The sequence below is a fragment of the Mustelus asterias genome, chromosome 10, assembly GCF_964213995.1.
Source record: "Mustelus asterias chromosome 10, sMusAst1.hap1.1, whole genome shotgun sequence".
NCBI lineage: Eukaryota > Metazoa > Chordata > Chondrichthyes > Carcharhiniformes > Triakidae > Mustelus > Mustelus asterias.
In genome coordinates, this window is record NC_135810.1 from 126,217,934 (window position 1) to 126,232,958 (window position 15,025).

At 44.1% G+C, this 15,025-nt stretch overlaps 1 protein-coding gene across 1 annotated transcript in view; it reads left to right on the forward strand.

The window, feature by feature from the left end:
• Positions 1-15,025, forward strand: part of LOC144499958 (F-box/WD repeat-containing protein 7-like) — a 231,951-nt gene that overhangs the window by 41,309 nt on the left and 175,617 nt on the right. The gene's annotated exons all lie outside the window — the stretch shown is intronic.

Below are 15,025 nucleotides of genomic sequence, written 5' to 3' on the forward strand. Positions count from 1 at the left end.
TCTGAATGTTGTGCATCATTAAAACCGGGGATGTTTGAGAGCAGAAATGGAAGGGTGCAGATATCTTGGAGGATTGTGTCTGGCGGTGCTTCCGGGTAGTAGTGAGGCCACGAAAAAAAATTGAAAACAAGGATGCGAACTTTAAAATCTGAACCAGTGTAAATCAGCAAAGCTGATTGGTGAATGAGATTTGATGTGAGTAAGGAAATGGGCAGGAGAGTTTTGGCTGACAAATTTATGGAAGGTACACTGTGGGAGACCAGCCTGATGTGTCTTGAGTAGTCAAGTCTAAAGATACCAACACCACACAGACTGCAGTGGTTCAAGGAGACAGCTCACCACTACCTTCTTGAGGGAACTTGGGGATGACCAATAAATGCTGGCCTATCCACTGACAATGAATGAAGATGTGGGCATGACTGATGGTTTGAACAGCTGAGCTAAGGCAGGGGCAGCATCTGGTAAAATTAGAGGTAAAACAGATGATCTTATTGATGGCACTGATATATTGTCTGAAGCTCATTTTGGGATGAAATGTGAAACTGAAGTTCTGAACATTCTGGTCCAGCCTCTGGTTCTGCCCAAGAGAGAGATGCAGTCATTGGCGAGGGAACAGATTTGTTGCAGGGACACAAGACAATGCCTTTGGTCCCTTTCAGCCTTTAATGGGAGGAAATTTCTGCTTGCTCTGATCATTTAAAGACAGTACGGAGCTGAGGGAGCAGTGTGTATCATCGATAAGATGCACTGCAACAACATGCCAAGACTCCTTCAACAACACCTACCAGGAAGAACAAGGGCAGTAGGTGTATTGGAACGTTATCACCTGCAAGTTCCCCTCCAAGCCCGACACCATTCTGACTTGGAAATATATCTCAGTCCCTTCACTGTGGCTGGGTCAAAATGCTGGAACGCACTCCCTAACAGCGATGTGTACCTACACCGCATGCGTTTTAGGAAGGTTGCTCAGCACCACCCCCTCAAGGCAGTTAGGGGGAGGCAATAAATCCTGGTCTAATCAGCAATACAGAATGAAGACCTTAAAAATGAATATTTAAAAGTAGTGATGATGTCAAGGTGGGTGTCAGTAACATGTGTGGAAACTGATGTGTTTTTTGATGTCACTGAGGGATGTATTATAATCTGGATAAATGTGAGGTTATCCACTTCTGTAGCAATAATAGGAAGACATTATTACTTGAATGGGTATAAATTGAGAGAGGTGGATACTCAGCGAGACTTTGGTGTCCTTGCGCTGAAAGTAAGCGCGCAGGTGCAGCAGGCGGGAAAGAAGGCAAATGGTTTATTGGCCTTCATAGTGAGAGGATTTGAGTACAGGGATAGGGATTTGCTGCAATTGTATAGGGCGTTGGTGAGACCACACCTGGAGTATTGTGTGCAGTTTTGGTGTCCTTATCTGAGGAAGGATGTCCTTGCTATAGAGGGAGTACAAGCTGATTCCTGGGGTGGCAGGTCTGTCATATGAGGAGAGACTAAGTCGGTTTGGATTATATTCACGGGAGTTCAGAAAAGTGAGAGGGGATCTTATAGAAACTTATAAAATTTCTAACAGGGTTAGATAGGGTAGTTTCAGAAAGAATGTTCCTGATGGTGGGGGAGTCCAGAACTCGGGGCCATAGTTTGAGGATAAGGGGTAAACCTTTTAGAACTGAGGTGAGGAGAAATTTCTTCACCCAGAGGGTGGTGAATGTATGCAATTGGCAACCACAGAATGTTGTTGAGGCCAAAATGTTATGTAATTTCAAGAAGAAATTAAATATAGCTCTTGGGGCGAAAGGGATATGGGGGGGGAAGGGAAGATCAGGATATTGAATTCGACGATCAGCCGTGATCAAAATGAATGGCGGAGCAGGCTCGAATGGCCACCTCCTGCTTCTTGGTTCTATGTTTTCTATCTATTTAAACCCTGATAAGTGCAAGGTAGTGCACTTTGGAAGATGAAACAAGACGAGGGAGTATTAAAGAATGGCAGGACGCTGGAGCTCAGAGGAACAGAAGGATCTTGGGGTAATTATTCACAGGTCCCTGAAGTCAGCAGAGCACATGAATAGGATAGTTAAGAAGGCATATGGGACACTTGCTTTTATCAGTCGTTGTATAGAATACAAGAGCAAGGAGGTAATGTTGGAGTTGTACAGAGTGTTGGTTAGGCCACAGCTGGAGTACTGTGTGCAGTTCCTCAAAAGGCGATGGAAACAGAGTTTTGAATATATTTAAGGCGGAGCTAAATAGATCATTGGTAAGCAAGGGTGATGGGTTATCAGGTTGAGGCAGGATGCAGATTTGACGTTACTATCAAATCGGCCATGATTGTATTAAATGGCAGAGGAGGTTTCCGGGGCTGTAGGGCCTAATCCTCCTTGCTCATGTGTAAGCTCTAACGCTGTATTAGATACATTGGTGCTGTTGTGACGTACCGAGCACAAATGGTGGAAGGAGGCACAGTGGAGGAGACCGTGTTTGGGAGAGACCAGGATGTACTGTATCTTGGTACTCCAATTCTAATGGTAATGCTTCTCACATTGATTACCTATTGGCTGCATGTGAATGCTGTTACCATGGAAACAGTTCACTCATTTCAGGGTATGTAAATCTGTACATTGTAGGTGAAGATTCATGAACTGGTGCAATATTGAGTAGCCATGGTCGGCTGTAAATTTGGAAGCTTGAGAGTGGAACTTCTTCTTTCATCGATGCTGAGGGAAAAGTAAAAGCTGCTGCTTATTTCAGCAGCTGATCCATCTATTAACATGCTCAATGAGTTGTGTACATCAGGATTATGGGAAGCTTGTGCCTTTATCAGGCTCCAGCGGTGTTTAGTTTAGATGAATTAATGAAATTCTAATGCCACTGCAGCCAGCTGGATGAAAAGAACCAGACGAGCTGTGCAGGAGAATCTCTGGATTTCAGAACAATTGTTGCACAAAATATTTACTTCAACCCCCCCCTCCTTCAAAATCCTGTCATGTTCAAATTGGAATGATGTATATTTACTGCTGTTTTCCTCTGCTTTGTCCCACCTCATTTTAAAATGCAATGTCACTGAGCCTGAGTATTCATAGAATCTACGGCACGGAGACAGGCCCTTCGGCCCAACTGGTCCATGCTAACCAAAAAGCCCATCTAAGTTAACCCCATTTGGCCCATGTCCCTCTAAACCTTTCCTATCCATGTATCTGTCCAAATGCATTTTAAATGTTGTCAATGTCCCTGCCTCAACCACTTCCTCCGGCAGCTCATTTCACCTCTGAGTAAAAACGTTGCTCCTCAGGTTCCCATTAATTCTTTCCCCTCTTAACTTAAACCTGTGCCCTCTCGTTCTCAATTCTCCAATCCTGGGAAAAAGACTGAGTACGTTCATCTATCCCTGCCTCTCATGATCTTATACACCTCTATAAGATCACCCCTCAGTCTCCTACATTCCAAAGAAAAAAGTTCTAGCCTGTCCAATCTCTCCCTATAACTCAGTCCCTTGAGTCCTGGGAACATCCTTGTAAATCTCTTCTGCACCCTCTCCAGTTTAATAACATCTTACCTACAGCAAGGCGACCGAAACTGAACACAATACTCCAGGTGCAGCCTCACCAACGTCCTGTACAACTGCAACATAACTTCCCAACTTCTATACTCAATGCAATTCAATTTAATGGTCCAAGTTATTCCCATTATTGAATGGAAGATTTTATTTTCCATTCTTTTTCCTGAACACACTTTCTGGCATTAACCTTCTGATATCTTTGGAGAGACTTAGAACGAGCTGGACTGACTCTGCCCGGTGTCAAGTCAGAGAGGGATGAACCACGAGGCTATCTTGAGTACAAAAGCAGACTGTGTTATCTGCTGGGGTTCTGTTGGACATCCTTGATTATAATCTGACTAATATGAAGGCGCTTTCTCTCCTGAGTTTGACTACTGGCTTTAACTGTTTGATGCATCTCTAAATTTGTCTGACTTGAAGTGGTACAGATGAGAAAAAATCAGAAATCTGTGTGTACGATGTTTTATTGTCATTCTTAGCAGCTGTCAAAGTGGAGACAATCCTAAATTGTGTTGTGTAGTGAGAGTGCTCTTCACACTATACATGCTACAGCGTACACATACCCTGTATGACCTGTGGCTGTGAATGGGCAGTATAGATAATGGGATTAATTAAAAAATAAAATTGTAATGTATCTGATCTGGGCTGAGACTCCAGGCAGGACTGAGCAAGTTGCCATGTATTCCGAGCCTTGCTGGCTTGTGCTCATTTCAGGATTTGAAGAAAGGTGAGGAATGATTGCCTATTGGTTGTCACATTGACTAGAAATCCAGGGAATGAGTGTCTGGATTTCACTATGGGGAATATTGGGAATGGTTTCAATTAATATATTTGCTAGTTTGTGGACTATTACCATCATAAATATGAAGAGCTGTGTCATTGTAAAAACTGACGTGATTCATGAGTGATTTTGTTTTCTGCCAAGGAAGCTCCTGCCCATACCTGGTTCAGTCACACTGTCTTTCTCTTGATGCTCTGGGGGAAATTTGGCCAGGCAAGAAATACTGCACATGCTGCTCTTATTTTAAAAACAAATGAAAAAGTAGAGTCCTCTTATCCACAAATTAATCAAATACCATCTAAAAACAGATCAGACATTATCTCTTACCTGTTGCAAAGGGTCAGTGTGTGGCTTCCACGTTTGCCTCTTGTAGGAAGGTCCAAACTCTCCCACATAATACAGAGCTGGGGGAGAGAAAGCGGGGGTTAAATTGGTGCTTCTGTTAATATTGCGCTTATCTCAAGTTGCCTGGTTTTCTGATGTAGAATTTGTCCAATAATAAAATATTAGAGCAATCCTTGCCAAAATTCCAGGCACGAATCAGCAAATAGGAAACTAGCACAAGCTGCCTGCAAGTTGAAGGCTTTATTGGTCAGAGGGACTAGGGTTGGAGCTGCAGTTTGAATACTCCTGACTCCACAAAAAAAATCTGTATTGGGAAAGTAATTGAAAAAGCATTTTGAAACACTTTAAGATGATGGGTACTATACAGATGCAAATATTTGAACTGTAGTGCTACACAATTCGGAGATTTAAGGCTATTTAGAGGCAAAGCCTATTCAAACTGGTCAGTGATGAACAGAGAATGCTGGAAACACTCAGCAGATCAGGCAGCACCTGTGGAGAGAGAGAAATCGTGTTACTTTGTCCAGTCAATAATTTATCTCTTCACAGATGCTGTCTGACTTGAGGGTTTCCACTGTTTTTTATTTACTTGAATTTCGGCCTTTCTTCCATGACTGACCTTGTGAAGTATGTAAAACAGCCTGCAATTTTTAAAAGATATTTATTAGTGCCACAAGGACGCTTACACTAACACTGCAATGAAGTTACTGTGAAAGTCCCCTAGTCGCCACATTCCGGTGCCTGTTCAGGTACGCTGAGGGAAAATTTAGCATGGCCAATGCACCTAACCAGCACGTCTTTTGGACTGTGGGAGGAAATTGGAGCACCCAGAGGAAACCCACGCAGACATGGGGAGTGCAGACTCTACACAGGCAGTCACCTGAGCTGGGAATCGAACCTGGTTCCCTGGCGCAATGAGACAGCAGTGCTAATCACCATACCGTGCCGCCCACAATTTGAGTTAATTTTTAAGATCTAAATTGACGCAGTCCACATATACTGTTGGATAAATACTCCATGACGGTTATGAGTTTAAGCCCCAGAGTCCCAGACAAAAATTATCCGCAAAACTGCAGGAGTTTTGTCAAAAGCATACAGAATAACTACTGCCTTTTCGGGAAGGGAACCTGCTGTTCCTTCATTCTGAGTTAGTAATCTCGATCTGGAATAATCTGGAGAATGAGAGCTCAAAGTCCACTGTGGCAGTTTGAATTTTAAAAAAAATCCCAATCACAAGAAAAAAACTTGCATTTCTGTAGCACCTTTGGTGAACACAGGACATTCCAAACCACTTCACTGTCAAGCAAGTAATGTACCATAGGAGGTGGTCAGTTTACACACCGCAAGCTCAGTAAACAACAATGTGATGATTATTTTAGTGATGATGGTTGAGATATTGGCCGGAACACTGAGGATTACTCACCTGCTCTGTGAAATAATGTCATGGGATCTTTTACATCTCCATTAAGAGGGCCGATTGAGCCTTGGATTAACCATGAAGGTGCCAGATTATGGTTAAGGACCCACCTGGTTCACTAACATCCTTTAGGGAAGGAAACTTGTCAGTCTAGCCTGGCCTGAACCTATGTGTATCCAGTTGCACACCAATGTCCTTCATAAGTGTTCTCTGAAATGGGCGCACTGTTGTATCTGATGCTCGAGAAGACTCATCATTGCCTTTTTAAAGCAATTAGGGATGGGCCATTAAAGCTGATCTTGTTGCCAACGTCCACACCCCGCGAATGAATTGTAAAATAAAATTTCTTGATAACTCAGTGGCCAAAATCTGTGGCTTTGACAGCAGCAGTATAGGCCAAGTAGGGATGGCGCGTTCCTTCCTCTGGTAGTCATGAACTGTTTGGATTTTAACAACACTCAGCTGTTTTCACATTAAAAAGTTTGTGGAGTCTGAGGATGATCCAGTTATTAAGAAGATTGCACTCTGAATGATCCAGCTGCTGAAGGTAAATCAGTCAGTTCTGGAAACTTTTTCCCCCTTATTTTATAATATTGTATATAATCTTTGCACAGCATTGAGTGTGTGGCCTTTTTTATATAAAATAAAGGACAATGTGTTTTTTGCGTTGAACGGATTTTTTTTGAGCTTCTAGGTTGCCTGCCCTGTGTGAGTTTGATGTGTTTTTGTTCAGTTTGGAAATCGAACTCCGTTTAACATCAACAAAATCAAATCCAGACCCCATTGTGCACAGGTTACATTCTTGTTTTTTCACCATTTGTCGAGTGGACCTTGAGCTTGTGACCTCTGGGTTGCTAATCCATCTGGCAGGGCCACAACAGGAGAGGAAGAATTAATTTGCAGCAAAAGTCTCTGTTTCCAGCTGAGCCACAGGCTATGCTACATTTTTCCTCCGGTGTGTAGTTGAATCATTCTCAAAGTAGCTGCAGACTCTTTACACTGGGGAATGGAGGAAACATAATTTTTACTGCTTTCTGGGCGACAGGATGTTTTCTCAACTCCGACATAGAAACGTGTCAGTGAATGAAACTGAAAGAGATGCTGACTGTATCCATGGAAACTGTAATTATGGATGCCATTGTACTCAGTAATGTGTATATATAATCTTTAGTCTCTGAACTGAAGGTAATGCTATTCTCTGCATGTATACAAATTTTCCATTTGGGCAAAATGAATGAGGTATTGGTTATTTTGTTTGGGGAGTTTGAACTCCCAGTTCCAGGTGTTTTATTGTGGAAATATTTGAGATCCTCATGTTCTCAGATGGCAGCATTTTATTCTGTTCTCCCAGGACTTCAGTTACACAGAATATGGACTGTATCGAATTTCCATGCAGCTGGACATGATGCATCAGTCTACCTTTTGATTCCATATGCTCTCAGCAATGATTGGTCAAAACTGGCCAATTAAATACACCACAAGGAATTGGAGCAAGAGAGGACCCGACAACCCATCAAGCCTGCTCCCCCATTCAGTATGATCATGACTGATACTGTGCTCCATCTGCACTTTTCCACCTCTCCCCATATCCCTTTAATTCCATGAGAACAAAAATCTGTCTATCCCAATCGTAAAATATATTCTTTAATGGAGCATTGGTAGAGAATTCCAACCTTATGAGTGAAGAAGTTTCCCCTCATCTCAATCCTAAATGATCAGCCCCTTATCTTGAGAATGGAATGCTGAGGGGAATCAACCTTGCAGCATCTAACCGGCCAAGCCCCTTCAGAATGGTCGTAAATCCCATCCTTGGGGATGGGATTTACGACCATTTAGAAAGATGCGGATTAATCCGGGATAGTCAGCACGGATTTGTGAAGGGCAAGTCGTGCCTCACAAATTTGATTGAATTTTTTGAGGAGGTAACTAAGTGTGTTGATGAAGATAGGGCAGTTGATGTCATATACATGGATTTTAGTAAGGCGTTTGATAAGGTCCCCCATGGTCGGCTTATGATGAAAGTAAGGAGGTGTGGGATAGAGGGAAAGTTGACCGATTGGATAGGTAATTGGCTGTCTGATCGAAGACAGAGGGTGGTGGTGGATGGAAAATTTTTGGATTGGAGGCAGGTTGCTAGCGGAGTGCCACAGGGATCAGTGCTTGGTCCTCTGCTCTTTGTGATTTTTATTAATGGCTTAGAGGAGGGGGCTGAAGGGTGGATCAGTAAATTTGCTGATGACACCAAGATTGGTGGAGTAGTGGATGAGGTGGAGGGCTGCTGTAGGCTGCAAAGAGACATAGATAGGATGCAAAGCTGGGCTGAAAAATGGCAAATGGAGTTTAACCCTGATAAATGTGAGGTGATTCATTTTGGTAGGACTAATTTAAATGTGGATTACAGGGTCAAAGGTAGTGTTCTGAAGACTGTGGAGGAACAGAGAGATCTTGGGGTCCATATCCACAGATCTCTAAAGGTTGCCACTCAAGTGGATAGAGCTGTGAAGAAGGCCTATAGTGTGTTAGCTTTTATTAACAGGGGGTTGGAGTTTAAGAGCCGTGGGGTTATGCTGCAACTGTACAGGACCTTGGTGAGACCACATTTGGAATATTGTGTGCAGTTCTGGTCACCTCACTATAAGAAGGATGTGGAAGCGCTGGAAAGAGTGCAGAGGAGATTTACCAGGATGCTGCCTGGTTTGGAGGGTAGGTCTTATGAGGAAAGGTTGAGGGAGCTAGGGCTGTTCTCTCTGGAGCGGAGGAGGCTGAGGGGAGACTTAATAGAGGTTTATAAAATGATGAAGGGGATAGATAGAGTGAACGTTCAAAGACTATTTCCTCGGGTGGATGGAGCTATTACAAGGGGGCATAACTATAGGGTTCGTGGTGGGAGATATAGGAAGGATATCAGAGGTAGGTTCTTTACGCAGAGAGTGGTTGGGGTGTGAAATGGACTGCCTGCAGTGATAGTGGAGTTAGACACTTTAGGAACATTTAAGCGGTTATTGGATAGGCACACCAGGATGATAGAGAGTGGGATAGCTTGATCTTGGTTTCAGATAAAGCTCGGCACAACATCATGGGCCGAAGGGCCTGTTCTGTGCTGCACTGTTCTATCTATCTATCTAGAATCTTGTAGGTTTCAATGAGAATCCTCATTCTCTTAAACTCCAGACAGTAAGGGTCAAATGGTCGAATGCTAGTTTGTAATATCGAACCAATTTGCTCAGCCTCTCATTCCCAGGGAACAATTTCATGAACCTTTGCTGTGCTGCCTCCAATGCAAGTCTATTCTTTCTGCACACAGGATTCCAGATGTGGTCTCACCAAAACCCTGTACAGCTCGAGCAAGACCTGAGCCAAACAAATACTTGAGGTGAATAGTGTCCGAGGTTTACAGCATGCAAACAGGCCCTATGGTTCAAATTGTCCATACCACCCTTTTTGTCAACAAAGCTGGTCCCAATTGCTCATATTTGGCCCATATCCCTCTGTACCCATCTTACCCATGTAACTGTCAATGCTTTTCAAAAGACAAAATTGTACCCGCCTCTACTACTACCTCTGGCTGTCAGACAGAAGGCAGAGAGTTGGGATAAAAGGTTCTTTCTCAGAATGGCAACCGGTGACAAGTGGTGTCCCGCAGGGTTCAGTGTTGGGGCCACAGCTGTTCTCTTTATATATTAACGATCTAGATGACGGGACTGGGAGCATTCTGGCCATGTTTGCCGATGATACAAAGATAGGTGGAGGGGCAGGTAGTATTGAGGAGGTGGGGAGGCTGCAGAAAGATTTAGACAGTTTAGGAGAGTGGTCCAAGAAGTGGCTGATGAAATTCAACGTGGGCAAGTGCGAGGTTGTACACTTTGGAAAAAAGAATAGAGGCATGGACTATTTTCTAAACGGTGACAAAATTCATAATGCTAAAGTGCAAAGGGACTTGGGAGTCCTAGTCCAGGATTCTCTAAAGGTAAACTTGCAGGTTGAGTCCGTAATTAAGAAAGCAAATGTAATGTTGTCATTTATCTCAAGAGGCTTGGAATACAAAAGCAGGGATGTACTTCTGAGGCTTTATAAAGCACTGGTTAGGCCCCATTTGGAGTACTGTGAGCAATTTTGGGCCCCACACCTCAGGAAGGACATACTGGCACTGGAGCGGGTCCAGCGGAGATTCACACGGATGATCCCAGGAATGGTAGGCCTGACATACGATGAACGTCTGAGGATCGTGGGATTATATTCATTGGAGTTTAGGAGGTTGAGGGGAGATCTGATAGAAACTTACAAGATAATGAACGGCTTAGATAGGATGGACGTAGGGAAGTTGTTTCCATTAACAGGGGAGACTAGGACGCGGGGGCACAGCCTTAGAATAAAAGGGAGTCACTTTAGAACAGAGATGAGGAGAAATTTCTTCAGCCAGAGAGTGGTGGGTCTGTGGAATTCATTGCCACAGAGGGCTGTGGAGGCCGAGACGTTGAGCGTCTTCAAGACAGAAATTGATAAATTCTTGATTTCTCAAGGAATTAAGGGCTATGGGGAGAGAGCGGGTAAATGGAGTTGAAATCAACCATGATTGAATGGTGGAGTGGACTCGATGGGCCGAATGGCCTTACTTCCGCTCCTATGTCTTATGGTCTTATGGTCTTATTTCAGACACTCGCCACCCTCTGTGTGAAACAATTGCCCCTCTGGACACTTTTGTATCTCTCCTCTCTCACCTTAAACCTATGCCCTCTAGTTTTAGACTCCCCCCACCTTTGGAAAAAGATGTTGACTATCTAGCTGATCTGTGCCCCTCATTATTTTATAGACCTCTCGAAGATCACCCCTAAGCCTCCTTCGCGCCAAGGAAAAAAGTCCCAGCCTATCCAGCCGCTCCTTATAACTCAAACCATCAAGCCCTGGTAGCATCCTAGTAAATCTTTTCTGCACTCTTTCTAGTTTAATAATATCCTTTCTATAATAGGGTGACCAGAACTGTACACAGATTCCAAGTGTGGCCTTAGTAATGTCTTGTACAGCTTCAACAAGACGTCCCAACTCCTGTATTCAATGTTCTGACCAATGAATGCTTTGAGGTGGGTTTCCTCCAGGTGTTCCAGTTTCCTCCCACAGTCCAAAGATATGCGGGTTAGGTGGATTGGCCATGAGTGTTAGGGGTAAATAACAGGAAATATGTGGGGTTACGGGCATATGGCCTGGGTGGGATTGTTGCCCGTGCAGACTCGATGGGCCAAATGGCCTCCTGCACAATAGGGTTTCTGTGATTCTGTGAATTATTATTATATGTGATTATATGATTTATGGTAAACTGGGGTTCTCACTGGAAAAACGGAGGATGAGGGGGTGACCTAATAGAGGTGTATAAAATTATGAAAAGCATAGATAGGGTGAACGGTGGGAAGCTTTTTCCCAGGTCAGTGGTGACGTTCACGAGGGGTCATAGGTTCAAGGTGAGGGGGGGGGGAGGTTTAACACGGATATCGGAAGGACGTATTTTACACAGGGTGGTGGGGGCCTGGAATGCGCTGCTGGGCAAGGTGGTGGAGGCGGACACACTGGGAACGTTTAAGACTTATCTAGATAGCCACATGAATGGAGGGTTACAAAAGAATGGTCTAGTTTGGACCAGGGATCGGCGCGGGCTTGGAGGGCCGAAGGGCCTGTTCCTGTGCTGTATTGTTCTTTGTTCTTATTGTGAGGAGGGATGTGGAGCCAATTGCCACTGAGGTGATGTTGGCATCTGCATCAGTGTTTTTCTTCCATCTTGTCAACTAAAGTTACTAGTGAAACAGAAAACGGGAGTGATTGTAGATCTAAAGACCTATTTGATGCATCGAGTATGGAGTGCGAGTGAGCGCGATAGCAAATGAAGTGTCTAACATTGCCATTGTGTCTGTTCTGTGTGTCTGTCAATTGCTCCTTGCGTTAAAGTTTCTCTTAATCTTCACCTTTGTGTGTCAATGCTTATCTTTAGCTCCCAACTGTTGTCTTTCCATTTACCTGCAAATGGAATAATCTATATTTGCCTTGCCTATTCCACTTTCTCAGTTGGCTGGGCAGCTGATTAGTGATGCAGAGCGACAACAAAAGGTTCAATTCCCGTATCGGCTGAGGTTATTCATGAAGGACGGCCTTCTCAACCTTGCCCCTCACCTGAGTGCGGTGATCCTCTGCTTAAATCATCACCAGCTAACACTCTCCCCTCAAAAGGGAGAGTAGCCTAAGGTCATTTGGGACTATGACAACTTTACCTTCTTACTTTCTCCTTTGAACACCTAATTTCCCATCAGTCTTAGCTTTTCTCTCAATTCAGGCCCTTTAGGGGCATTATGTCCTTAAAGCAAGAAGCTCATAATACAACTGGACTTCCCAATGTGGGCTAAGCATTTTGTAGTGAAGGATCATGAGAACAAAGCACAATACAGCGCAGGAACAGGCCCTTCGGCCCTCCAAGCCTGTGCCGCTCCCTGGTCCAAACTAGACCATTCTTTTGTATCCCTCCATTCCCACTCCGTTCATGTGGCTATCTAGATAAGCCTTAAACGTTCCCAGTGTGTCCGCCTCCACCACCTTGCCTGGCAGCGCATTCCAGGCCCCCACCACCCTCTGTGTAAAATATGTCCTTCTGATATCTGTGTTAAACCTCCCCCGCTTCACCTTGAACCTATGACCCCTCATGGACGTCACCACCGACCTGGGGAAAAGCTTCCCACCGTTCACCCTATCTATGCCTTTCATAATTTTATACACCTCTATTAAGTCTCCCCTCATCCTCCGTCTTTCCAGGGAGAACAACCCCAGTTTACCCAATCTCTCCTCATAACTAAGCCCCTCCATACCAGGCAACATCCTGGTAAACCTCCTCTGTACTCTCTCCAAAGCCTCCACGTCCTTCTGGTAGTGTGGCGACCAGAACTGGACGCAGTATTCCAAATGCGTTCTATACATCTGCAACATCAGACCCCAACTTTTATACTCTATGCCCCGTCCTATAAAGGCAAGCATGCCATATGCCTTCTTCACCACCTTCTCCACCTGTGACGTCACCTTCAAGGATCTGTGGACTTGCACACCCAGGTCCCTCTGCGTATCTACACCCTTTATGGTTCTGCCATTTATCGTATAGCTCCTCCCTACATTATTTCTACCAAAATGCATCACTCCGCATTTATCTGGATTGAACTCCATCTGCCATTTCTTTGCCCAAATTTCCAGCCTATCTATATCCTTCTGTAGCCTCTGACAATGCTCCTCACTATCTGCAAGTCCTGCCAATTTTGTGTCGTCTGCAAACTTACTGATCACCCCAGTTACACCTTCTTCCAGATCGTTTATATAAATCACAAACAGCAGAGGTCCCAATACAGAGCCCTGCGGAACACCACTAGTCACAGGCATCCAGCCGGAAAAAGACCGTTCCACTACCACCCTCTGACTTCTGTGACTAAGTTCTCCACCCATCTAGCCACCTCCCCCTTTATCCCATGAGATCCAACCTTTTTCACCAGCCTACCATGAGGGACTTTGTCAAACACTTTACTAAAGTCCATATAGACGACATCCACGGCCCTTCCCTCGTCAACCATTCTGGTCACTTCTTCAAAAAACTGCACCAGGTTAGGCATGACCTCCCTCTCACAAAACCATGCAGAGTGACTTGATTGTTGGTTTCAATCTCTCAATATAAACATGCAAGTTCCAGTTGCCTTCAGAATTTTCTTTCAGTATTGCTTGTTTAACCTGCTTGTTTATAGCAGTTTGTTGAAAAATCCTTCTGATCCTTCACTGTTTTAAGAAATCTACCATTGGTAATATTTCCATTTTTTTTCCCCAAAATTTATTTGCACTCATGTTTTCTATATTAAGATTTATCTGCCACAGCCCATTCTCCGAGCCTGTGTTTATACTTTCTGTTGCTTTCTCCTGGCAGTTTTCTACACGTCCCACATGCTAACACTATAGTTAAGGAAGTCCACCAATGCCTCTACTTTCTGAGAAGACTAAGGAAATTCGGCATGTAAGCTGACTCTCACCCACCAACTTTTACAGATGCACCATAGAAATAATTCTTTTTGGTTGAATGGCTTGGTATGGTTCCTGCTCTGTCCAAGACCACAAGAAACTACAAAGGGTCGTAAATGAAGCCCAGTCCATCATGCAAACCAGCCTCCCATCCATTGACTCTGTCTACACTTTCCGCTGCCTCGGCAAAGCAGCCAGCATAGTTAATTTCACTAACTTCATTGCAGTGTAATGTTAACCTTACTTGTCATTAATAAATAACCTACAAAAAAAAGGACCCTACGCACCTCCTTTTCCACCACCTTATGTTGGGGGGGAAAAAGATACAAAAGTCTGAGGTCACGTACGAACCGACTCGAGAACAGCTTCCCTGCTGCCGTCAGACTTTTGAATGGACCTACCTCGCACAAGCTGATCTTTCTCTATACCCCACCTATGACTGTAATACTGCATTCTGCACTCTCTCCTTTCCTTCTCTATGAATGGTAAGCCTTGTATAGCATGCAAGAAACAATTCTTTTCACCTTGTACTAATACATGTGATAATGAATCAAATCGAATCAAAAAATCACCTCCATGTTGTTAGGGACCAGATTAGAAACTGCGAGGTATGCTCTGAAGTTAACCTCGACCCTGACTATTTTTGATTTTTGGCATTAAAGTTTGTTAGCCACAAGTAGGCTTACATTAACACTGCAGTGAAGTTACTGTGAAAATCCCCTAGTTGCCACACTCCGGCGCCTGTTCGGGCATACTGAGGGAGAATTTAACATGGCCAATGCAACTAGCTGGCCCATCTTTCAGACTGTGTGAGGAAACCAGAGCACCCGGAAGAAACCCAGGCAGACACGGGGAGAATGTGCAAACTCCACGTAGACAGTGACCCAAGCTGGGAATC